This window comes from Scyliorhinus canicula, chromosome 13, assembly GCF_902713615.1.
Source record: "Scyliorhinus canicula chromosome 13, sScyCan1.1, whole genome shotgun sequence".
Lineage (NCBI taxonomy): Eukaryota > Metazoa > Chordata > Chondrichthyes > Carcharhiniformes > Scyliorhinidae > Scyliorhinus > Scyliorhinus canicula.
Genome location: NC_052158.1, coordinates 125,638,014 through 125,650,038, shown reverse-complemented (window position 1 = coordinate 125,650,038; position 12,025 = coordinate 125,638,014). Strand labels below are relative to the sequence as shown.

At 48.2% G+C, this 12,025-nt stretch overlaps 1 protein-coding gene across 21 annotated transcripts in view; it reads left to right on the top strand.

Annotated features, from left to right (window-relative positions):
• Positions 1–12,025, top strand: part of lrch3 (leucine-rich repeats and calponin homology (CH) domain containing 3) — a 228,224-nt gene that overhangs the window by 89,229 nt on the left and 126,970 nt on the right. The window lies entirely within an intron of this gene.

Sequence of the window (12,025 nt, the reverse complement as noted above, 5' to 3'; positions counted from 1 at the left end):
ATTGGACAATGCAAGCATATGAGAAATGACGGACTGGCAAAGCCATCTAGCCTGTCCCTACTGACAATTTATCACAATGCATACATTGACCACCACACCCCAACACTGGAGTAGTCTTTCATTTATAAATGTTCACAAATAGGCTATCGTGATTTCAGATGTCAGTTATATTTTTTATTAGATTATTGTATACTTGATGTTTCAAGAAATTACTGTTGCTTATTAAATCAATAAGAAATGATGGGGAAAATAAAAGGATAAGTTCTCAGCAGAGTTCTACACCTATGTTTTAGCTTCAGATTTTATTTAATGTGTTCTGAGAGAGAAACTTTGCTCATGTAAGTTATTATGCCCAACATAGGTAGAAAATTCCACAAAGCTAATCTTTGAGATCTCAACTGGCACTCAATAGTATCAATAATCATCCAATTTGCGCTTTGTCTCCTCAACAGAGGAAACTGCTAAATGGATTGGTATATTTGAAAAATAATCATCAAGCCACAAAATAATAATAATCTTTATTATTGTTACAAGTAGGCTTACATTAACACTGCAATGAAGTTACTGTGAAAATCCCCCAGTCGCCACAGTCTGGCACCTGTTTGGGTGCATTGAGAGAAAATTCAGAATGTCCAATTCACCTAACAGCACGTCTTTCAGGACTTGTGGGAGGAAACCGGAGTGCCCGGAGGAAATCCACAGACACCGGTAGAACATGCGGACTCTAGTAACCGCTGACTGTGCTAATGATGCTCAGTCCTGTGAATGAATAAATGAAAATAACATTTTGAAACTACAGCTGTTCAGAATCTATTCCGAGATTGCTTGTCATATGAAGACCATAGGTTTATCACAGCTGAATTACACATCTGTCTTTTTGGGAAAGCTGTCAACATTTTACCAGGTATCCCGGGATGCTAGTTATTGGTGGTCTTTGAAGGCGTGAAGTAATCAACTATGCAGTTTTTTTTGTATGTGTCCATCCTGTTTCAGATGTCATATATTTCTGTGACAAAAAAAAATCTCTTCCTGCCTACGGATTTGCTTAGCAACACAGGAAACTCCGTTGACCTCGCGGGTCCACAATATTCCCTTGGCTAGTTAGCTGCTAGTTAATCTCTTGATGGTAGAGCACCTTGTGGCCTTCAAGAGCAGACCCCTTTGGAGCAGAACACCACATTGTGTTATTTAATATTGTGTCTCTGTCCTAATAAAACAACTACAATTACTCTACATTAAAAAAGCTATAAATTGTTGGGGGGTGGGGGGCGGCAGGGAGAAATATACCATTTGTTTGGCATTTGTGAAACGAAATGACAAGTTTATGTTGCAGGCATAACCCTAGCATTTTAGTTGCTGTGGGGGAGCAAGGGAACGCTATGAAGAAGCTTTAGTTCACCCACTCACAAAGAGGAAATTAGGAACTGAAATTAAAACTGCTTAATTACTGTACTTAATTTACTTAAATACGAGAGATAGCACTCGGCAATCTCACAACCAACAGATCAGATAAAAGCTGTGTAGTCCTGTAATATCCAGTCTTGAATGGTGGTGGAAAATTGAGCAACTGACCAGAGGAAGTAACTCAAAGAACAAAGAAAAGTACAGCACAGGAACAGGCCCTTCGGTCCTCCAAGCCTGTGCTGACCATGCTGCCCGTCTAAACTAAAATCTTCTACACTTCCTGGGACCGCATCCCTCCATTCCCATCCTATTCATGTATTTGTCAAGATGTCCCTTAAATGTCACTATCGTCCCTGCTTTCACCACCTCCTCCGGCAGCGAGTTCCAGGCACCCACTACCCTCTGTGTAAAAACACTTGCCTCGTACATCTCCTCTAAACCTTGCCCCTTGCACCTTAAACCTATGCCTCCTAGTAATTGACCCTGGGAAAAAGCCTCTGACTATCCACTCTGTCTATGCCCCTCGTAATTTTGTAGACCTCTATCAGGTCGCCTCTCAACCTCCGTCGTTCCAGTGAGAACAAACTGAGTTTATTCAACCGCTCCTCATAGCTAATACCCTCCATACCAGGCAACATCCTGGTAAATCTCTTCTGCACCCTCTCTAAAGCCTCCACATCCTTCTGGTAGAGTGGCGACCAGAATTGAACACTATACTCCGTGTGGCCTAACTAAGGTTCTATACAGCTGCAACATGACTTACCAATTCTTATACTCAATGCCACGGCCAATGAAGGCAAGCATGACGTATGCCTTCTTGACTACCTTCTCCACCTGTGTTGCTCCTTTCAGTGACCTGTGGACTTGTACACCTAGATCTCCCTGACTGTCAATAGTCTTGAGGGTTCTACCATTCACTGTGTATTCCCTATCTGCATTAGACCTTCCAAAATACATTACCTCACATTTGTCCGGATTAAACTCCATCTGCCATCTCTCCGCCCAAATCTCCAAAAGATCTAAATCCTGCTGTATCCTCTGACAGTCCTCATCACTATCTAAAATTCCACAACCTTTGTGTTGTCTGCAAACTTACTAATCAGATCAGTTACATTTTCCTCCAAATCATTTATATATACTACAAACAGCAACGGTCCCAGCACTGATCCCTGCGGAACACTACTAGTCACAGCCCTCCAATTAGAAAAGCACCCTTCCATTGCTACTCTCTGCCTTCTATGACCTAGCCAGTTCTGTATCCATGTTGCCAGCTCACCCCTGATCCTGTGTTACTTCACCTTTTGTACCAGTCTGCCATGAGGGACCATGTCAAAGGCCTTACTGAAGTCCATATAGACAACATCCACTGCCCTACCTGCATCAATCATCTTTGTGACCTCTTCGAAAAACTCTATCATCCTCATTTCAGTGATGATTTTTTTCAGTGATGGGCGAACCCAGCACTTCAGAGCAAAGGCTGCTGAAGCATTTACAAGCATCTTCAACCAAAAGATCCAAGACGGCACAACTCGGCTTCTCCCGAGGTCTCAAACATCGCAAATCTCAGTCTTCAGACTCACTTAACATGATATCAGGAAATGACATACACTGGAAACTGCAACGGCAATGGAGTCTATGACAGCATCATGGCCATAGCACTGGAGAAATGTGTTCCAGATCTATACTGGCCCCTAGCCAAACTGTTTCACTATAGCTCCAACCACTGGCATCTGGCCAACAATTTGGAAAATACCTCGGCTACGTCCCATCCAGAAAAAGCGAGACAAATCCAATCCAACCAATTATAGCCTCATCACTTTCAAATCATAAGCAAAGTGATGGAAATTGCTCACAAGTGGCAATTGTTCAGCAGTAACCTGCTCTCTGATACTCAATGGGTTCCACCAGGCCAACTTGGTTATAGATATCGTTATAGCACTGGTCCAAACGTGGACAAAAGAGTTGAATTCCAGATGAGGTGAGGGTGACTGCCCTTGACACCAAGGCAGCATTTGACTTGTCTTGTTAAGGATTCCTAGCAAAATTGACATCATGGGAATCAGTGGAAAAGCTCTCCACTGGTGAGAGTCATTCTGAACATAAAGAAAGCTGGCTTATGTTATGAGAACCCAATTGTTCATGTCCCGGGATATCAATGCAGGAGTTTGCTGATGATTTCACTGTGTTCAGTACCATTTGCTACTCCTCAGATACTGAAACAGACTATGCCTACATCAGCAAGGTGTGGATAGCATTCAGACTTGGACATGATAAGTGACATTTGCGCCATACAAATGCCAGGCAATGACCATTTCCAACAAAAAAGAGAATCTAATTATCTCTCCTTGATGTTCAATGGCATTTCCACTGCTGATCCTCACACAATCGGTATTGTCGGGGGTTGCTATTGACTAGAAATTAAACTGGACCAGCCAAATAACTACCATGGCCACAAGAGCAGGTCAGGTGTTAGGGCTTCAGTAGAGAGTAACTTGCTTTCTTACTCCTAAAAGCCTGTCCAACACCTGCAAGACATAATTCAGAAGCGTGATGGAATAATGTCACTTATCTGATGGGCGCAGCTTTTTAAAAAAATACATTGCATTCTGGGCCAGCATTTGTTGCCCATCCCTTATTGCCCTTGAACTGAGTGGCTTGCACGGCCATTTCAGATTGCAGTTAGGTCAATCACATTGCTATGGATCCAGAGCCGCAAGCAGATCAGACCAGGTAAGGATGGAGAATTTCCTTCCCTGAAGGACATTAGTGAATCAGTTGGGCTTTTTACAACAATTGACAATTATTTCATGGAATTTCAGCAACACTCAAGAAGCTCAATACCATTCAGGACAAAGCAGCCCTCTGGATCAGCAGTCCACTCATACGCTCCTTTTCCCTCACTCACGTACTCCGTCTCTCTCACGAGCTTCCCCTCTCTCAGTCACGAGAGTGGGAGTAAGAGCAAGGGAGAGATGGAGCAAGCGCGACAAGAGAGGGAGGGTGCGCAGGAGAGGGAGGGGGCAAGAGAAAACGCGTGTTTGAGAGTGAATGTGCCTGTGTGTGTGTGAGAGAGAGTCTGGTGGGTGCTTGGAGCTGTGGTGGTGTGTGGGTGGGTAGGCAGGCTATTGCCTGCTTTGAGCTTGCAGCCTTGTCGGGTTGAGTGGTGGCTACATCAGAGGTTGGTGCTGTTGGGTATCCAGAGCTGAGGGCTGTCCAGACCTCTGTCGGTTTTAATTTTCTTCTTCATGGAGGAGGGTGAGTTCACATCGAACACTGGAACAATGTGGTCGTCTCTGACTCAGAGGTATGTTTGGGAGTGAATGTGTGGACGTGAGGACAAGAGACTTAGTGGGTGTGTGTGGTGATGAGTATCAGCGTGCCTTGCACCCAATGTGTTTTCCCACTCACTCTCACCTCCAGAAAGCAGTTACTTTGTTTTAACTGAACAATTTATTGCTGTGACATTGCTGTACTCTTGCTGAGCAGTTGTTTATTTCCTTAAAGCTTCAGCTTTTATTTTGAAATTCAGTTTATTGTTGTGTAAAACCTTAATCCAAAATTTGCCCATCAGACCCTTGAGTGAGAAAATCTGCAAATGTGGCCCCTCATGCAAAAAGGTTGGACAAGCCTGATCTGCGAAACACACTGCAGCAATGTGCCTAGACACCTTCTAAACTGGTTACCTCTATGATCCACTCAACCAAAGGTGGCAGACTCATGGAGATATCCCCAATCTGCAATTTCCCATTACTCACCATGCTGACTTGTAGCTATTTCACTACTTGTTCACTGTCAATGGGTCAAAATCCTGCAACTCCCTCCCTAATAGCTCTAAGGCTTTACTTACACCAACTGGACTAAAACAGCAGCACTGTTGTAGCTCAACAATTTCTCAAGGGCAGTAAGTGCTGGTCTTGCTAGTGATGTGCAGATCCCAAGAATAAATAATAAAAAAAACCCTGCAAGTGGAAACACCTTGAATAATTTCTCAGATTTTTTCTCACTCTATCCAAATAAAATAATGTCGTTCAAATTTGTATGTGTCTCACCTATGCTTATAATTTTGCAGCAGATATTCTTCTGGTCCTGTTCTGATCCCCTTCGTGACCACTTTTGCTTCGCCGCAATTATGTTAATGACTTGACCTGTTTCCCATCTCATTCTTATTTTGCAGATTTTGGTTATGTACTATTGATCTCCATTGAAATTGAGTACACAGGGAAAAACAAGAACTACAGATGCTGTAAACCTTAAATAAAAGCAAAAACTGAAAAATGTTGGGCAGGAAAAATAGTGTTTGGAAAGTGAGACCATTAATGTTTCAAGTCATTTTTAAAATTAATTTACAAGATATGAGCACCGCTGGCTAGGCCAGCATTTATTGCCCATCCCAGTTGTCAAGCTCGATCTTAACTACCACAACCATGGCTCTGTGTTTGCTTAAAAGTTGTTCATTGCCAATAACGTCCAGTTCTGTTAAGCTCTCTCCACAGATGCTGTCTGATCTGCTGAGTGTTTCCTGCATTTTATAATTTTATTATTGTGCAAGGTGAGTCGAGATTAGGTAGAGCCACGGGTATCAGGATGCACAGATATAATTTAGAACACATTTTGAAGTCTTAAATTTTGTCCTTATTTTATATTTTTGCCTTAAGTTCTTTTTGTCATATTCAATTGATCTTTATGTAGCTTACGTCTTTAACAATTTTACCCATTCTCATTCTGACTTTATGATGTTTTGCCTCCATACATTCTAATGAGGCTCAATGTAAGATGTATTTATTCTGAGCACTCTTGAGGTTCTGAACAGAACATCAACTGTCATGGTTTAAGACTTTAATTATGTCCCCTATTTTCCTTGCAGCAAGGGAGGTGTTTGATGTAGTGGGTCTGTTGCTCTCACTGTATGTCCACTGGTAGTGTCACAGTTTTAAAAATACTTGCCTGCTTTCTTCCTGTCATATTTTCTTTAAATTGAAGTTGTAACACTTCTATTTATCACACAACTCTTGGTTCTTCACTGGATCCCTCAGTTCTTACCTTTGTTCATTTGTCCTCAACATTTACTTATTTTCCCTGTCCTTTTAAATAGCAGCTAGTTTATGGCATCAGTGTATCTAAAAGGCTGTTAAATTCTCAAGAGCCCAGAGTTAAATCATGAGTCTGAATCACATTTCTGATTTACTTTTTACTTCTGCTTCCAAAATGTTTATAGTTCTGTGATTTCCTTCTCATTTTTTTCTTCCTGTTTTCTAAACCAGAGACAGTGGCAATTGGAGTGGCCTGGCTGTTTCTGTAGTTGAGATTAATTTAACAGACCAGGGATCAAGCCTCAGAGTTCTTGGTCTTTCCGGCTCACTGCACACCAACTGAACTATCAGATGAACTAGTTCCAAATAGACTGGCAGAAATTGGACCTGGTTTCACTTAATGCAAATAATAACCTGTTTTTTAATATATACTTTGTGTTTGTTTCGTGGCTTGGGACCAGGAAGTAGTCTTCAAGAGAATTCAAAAATAATTTAGTGCAAGCGTGTTACACCCAGAAGCCACAAATTGTGGAGGTACAAGGGTGTGTTTAGATTATAATTTGACTGTTGGTTTCAGGCAGTTTTCCCTTGCTATCATTCCATTGAAGGAAGAATACAAAGTTGACTTGAGCAACTGGAAACAGTAGTGGTGAACAGTTATTTTTATGGACTGGAGGAATGTATTCAGTGGTGTTCCCCAGAAAAAGGAAAAAAAAAAGGCTTGTGTTTATATAGTGCTTTTTTAATAACCACCAGATGATTCAAAGCACTTTACACCCAATGAAGTTTACTTTTGAATAAAAGCAAAATACTGTGGATGCTTGAATCTGATACAAAACAGAAAATGCTGGAAAAACCCGGCAAGTCAGTCAGCATCTGTGAAGAGAGGAAATAGAGTTAACATATCAAGTCCGCCTGACTCTTCAGAGCTGATGAGAGGGAGAAATGTGTTATACTTTGAGGGTTGGAGCTGCTAGAACAGAGTAGAAGGTCAGTGATTGGTAGGATCTAGCAGAGTTGGCAAGAAAGATTTGTAGGGCACGAGACAGAGGAAGTGTTAATGGCAGTAGAAGGTGCTAGTTGTTGCACAAAAAAAACGAGTTAATGACTTCCGGTGGCGGCAATGCGGAGCTAAGCCGCACGTTCGGCAGCTCCCGCTATCGTAGGACTTTTGGGCTCTTTTAAGGGCCCCAAACGGCGCTGGTTCAACGTTTCCCGGTGTGTGAAGGTGTCTGGAGTAATATCCCCCGGGATTTATGGTGCGGACCCGGAGTGGGGCGTGGAAAAAAACGGCGGCAGCTCCCCTGGAAAAGCGGGGGAAGGTGGACAAAATGGCGGCCGGTGGAGCCCCCGAGGAGTGGAGGCAGTGGGCGGAGGAGCAGCAGGCGGCCCTTCTGCGCTACTTTACGGAGCTGAAAGTGGAGTTGCTGGACTCTTTGAAAGTTACTACAAGTAAGCTGCTGGAGACCCAGACAACCCAGGGTGCAGCGATCCTTGAGTTGCAGCAGCAGGCCTCTGAGCACGAGGATGAGGTCTCGGCCCTCGTGGGGAAGGTGGAGATGCACGAGGCGCTCCACAAAAAGTTGCAAGATCGTTTTGAGGAGATGGAGTTTCGGTTGAGGAGGAAGAACTTGCGGATACTGGGCCTCGCGGAGGGGCTGGAGGGGTCGGACCTGCCGGCTTATGTGGCCGTGATGCTGAACTCGCTGGTGGGGGCAGGATCTTTCCATCTGCTCATGGAGCTGCAGGAGGCCTAAGGCGAATGAACCCCCGCGGGCGGTGCTGGTGCGGTTCCATCGGTTCAGTGACCGGCAGTGTGTGCTGCGATGGGCCAAGAAGGTGAGGAGCAGCAAGTGGGAGAATTCGGTAGTGCGCATCTACCAGGACTGGAGTGCGGAGGTGGCTAAGTGGAGGGCCGGGTTCAACCGGACGAAGGCGGTGCTTCACAGCAGGCAGGTGAAATTCGGCATGCTGCCGCCTGCGCGCTTGTGGGTCACCTACAAGGACCGGCATCACTATTGTGAGTCCCCGGAGGAGGCGTGGGCCTTTGTGCAGGCTGAAAAGTTGGACTTGAACTAGGGATTGGGGACTGTGGGGGTTTTCTGTATCACTGTTTATGCTGTTGCTGGCTATTCTGTTTTTTTTCTCTGCTTTCGGATGGTGTTGGTTATGGTTTTGTGTTTTAAGGGGGGTGTTGGGGGTCTGTTTTTCTGTACGGGGTTGGTGGATGAGTTGGGACTGCTATTTGGGAGCTGCGTTGGGAGAGGGGGGCAGTGTGAAATTGCGGGCTTTCCTCTGGTTTCCCGTGCCGCGGGACGAGGGGGGTGGAGCTGGAGGCAAGGGGCGTGGATATCAGTTCCGTTTTCCCGCGCTGGGGCGGTGCCAAGGAGCTGATGCCGGGGGGGTGGGTGTGACCCCATATCGGGAGGGGTCGGAGTTAGGGCGAGAGCTGCCGGGGTCAGCAGAAGTCAGCTGGCTCACGGGAGTACTATGGAGGGAGTGTCGCGGCTAGGAGGGGTCCTAGCCTTGGGGGAGGGGGGGGGGGGGGGGGGGGGGGGGGGAGGAGGATACCGGGTTGCTGCTGGAATGGCCAGGGAGGAGCTGGTGCGGGTCGGGGTGAGGTTCTATCGCCATGGGAAACGGGGCGAGTGGGGGGTGCTGGCCAGGGACGAGCAGTCGATGGGCTATGGCGAGTCGGCAGGGGAGGGGGGGCGAGGTGCCCCCTGATCCGGCTGACCACGTGGAACGTGAGGGGGTTGAATGGGCCGGTTAAGCGGGCCCGGGTGTTTTCGCATCTGAAGGGGCTGAAGGCGGACGTGGCCATGCTTCAGGAGATTCACCTGAGGGTGGCGGACCATGTTCGTCTGAGGAAAGGGTGGGTGGGGCAAGTTTTCCATTCAGGGCTCGACGCGAAGAACCGGGGGGGTGGCAATCCTGGTGGGGAAGAGGGTGGCGTTTGAGGCGTCTGAGGTGGTGGCTGATAGTGGCGGCAGATATGTGATGGTGAGCGGTAAGCTGCAGGGGGAGAGGGTGGTGCTGGTAAATGTATATGCCCCAAATTGGGCTGGTTTCATGAGGCGTATGTTGGGCCGCATTCCTGACCTGGAGGCGGGGGGGCCTGATCATGGGGGGGGACTTCAATACGGTGCTGGATCCCCCACTGGATCGTTCTAGTTCTAGGACGGGCAGGAGGCCGACGGCGGCCAAGGTGTTGAGGGGGTTTATGGCCCAGATAGATGGGAGGGGTGGATCCCTGGAGGTTTGGGAGGCCGAGGGCTCGGGAGTACTCTTTTTTTTCTCCCACGTGCACAGGGTTTATTCCCGTATTGATTTTTTTGTCCTGAGTAGGGGGCTGGTCCCGAGGGTGGAGGATGCCGAATATTCGGCTATAGCGATTTCGGACCATGCTCCGCATTGGGTGGATCTGGAGATGGGGGAGGTGCGTGGGGTTGTTGGCTGATGAGGAGGTGTGTAGGAGGGTCCGGGGATGTATTGAGAGGTCCCTCGAGGCCAATGATACTGGGGATGTCCGGGTGGGGATGATGTGGGAGGCTCTGAAGAAGGCAGTGATTAGGGGGGAGCTGATTTCCATCCGAGCCCATAGGGAGAGGGGGGGAGACGAGGGAGAGGGAGAGACTGGTGGGGGAGCTGCTGAGTGTAGATAGGAGGTATGCGGAGGCCCCGGAGGAGGGATTGTTGGGGGAGCGCTGTAGCCTGCAGTCTAAGTTTGATTTACTGACCACCAGAAAGACGGAGACACAGTGGAGGAAGGCGCAGGGAGCGGTCTACGAATTTGGGGAGAAGGCGAGCAGGATGCTGGCGCATCAGCTCCGCAAGCGGGACGCAGCTAGGGAGATTGGTGGAGTGAAGGATAGAGGTGGGAATGTGGTGCGGAAGGGGGTAGAGGTTAATGGGGTCTTCAGGGACTTCTACAGGGAACAGTACCGGTCGGAGCCGCTGGTGGTTGGGGGGGGGGGGGGGGGGGGGGGATGGAGAGCTTTTTGAACAGGCTGCGATTTCCAAGGGTGCAGGAGGAGGAGGTGGAGGGACTGGGGGCGCCGATCGAGTTGGAGGAGCTGGTTAGAGGGATTGGCCACATGCAGTCGGGGAAGGCGGCGGGACCAGATGGGTTCCCGGTTGAATTTTATAAAAAATATGCGGACCTGTTGGGCCCCCTGTTGGTTCGGACCTTTAACAAGGCATGGGAGGGGGGAGTTTTGCCCCCGACGATGTCACGGGTGCTGATTTCCCTGACCCTGAAGCGAGATAAGGACCCCCTGCAGTGTGGATCATATAGGCCAATTTCACTGTTGAACGTGGACGCCAACTTGCTGGCAAAGATCTTGGCCACTAGAGTAGAGGACTGTGTGCCGGGGGTGATACATGAAGATCAGACGGGATTTGTGAAGGGGAGGCAGCTGAACACTAACGTGTGAAGGCTGCTAAATGTGATAATGATGCCGGCGGCAGAAGGAGAGGCGGAGATTGTGGTGGCATTAGATGCGGAGAAGGCCTTTGATAGGGTTGAGTGGGGGTTCTTGTGGGAGGTGTTAGAGAGGTTTGGGTTCGGGGCGGGGTTTATTAAATGGGTGAGGTTGCTGTACGAGGCCCCGATGGCGAGCGTAGCGACAAATGAGAGGAGGTCCGAGTACTTCAGGCTCTACCGTGGGACGAGGCAGGGGTGCCCCTGTCCCCCTTGCTTTTTGTGTTGGCAATTGAGCCTCTGGCCATGGCGCTAAGGGAGTCGGGGAGGTAGGGGGGTCTGGTGCGGGGTGGGGAGGAGCACCGAGTGTCACTTTATGCAGATGACTTGTTGCTGTATGTAGCAGACCCGGTGGGGGCAATGCCGGAGGTGATGGAGATTCTTGCTGAGTTTGGGAGTTTGTCGGGCTACAAGTTGAACCTGGGCAACTCCCTCCAACGAGGTACGCACGAGCCCGGTGGTGGCGGCTACCCTCATGATTTGGGGGCAGTGGAGGCGTCACAGGGGCTTTTCACAGTAACTTCATTTAAACCTACTCGTGACGATAATGTTGTACACCCGGGTGATCAGGAGGAGGGGATTGGTAGGCTCCCACTAAAAAGGGCAGTGAGGAGTTTTAGGTACCTGGGGGTTCAGGTGGCTAGAAGTTGGGGGACTCTGCATAAGCTTAATTTTACTAGGTTGGTGGAGCAGATGGAGGAGGAGTTCAAACGGTGGGACATGCTGCCGCTGTCGTTGGCGGGTAGAGTACAGTCCGTTAAAATGACGGTGCTCCTGAGGTTTTTGTTTTTGTTCCAGTGCCTCCCCATCCTTATTCCAAGGGCCTTTTTTAGGAGGGTGAACAGCAGCATCACGGGATTTGTTTGGGCACATGGGACTGCGAGGGTGAGGAGGGTCTTTTTGGAGCGGAGCAGGGATGGAGGGGGGCTGGCGCTGCCCAACCTCTCTGGGTACTACTGGGTGGCTAATGTCTCGATGGTACGCAAGTGGGTAATGGATGGGGAGGGGGCAGCATGGAAAAGGATGGATATGGCGTCCTGCGGAGGCACGAGCCTGAAGGCACGGGTAACGGCGCCATTGCCGCTCCCTCCAACGAGGTACGCACGAG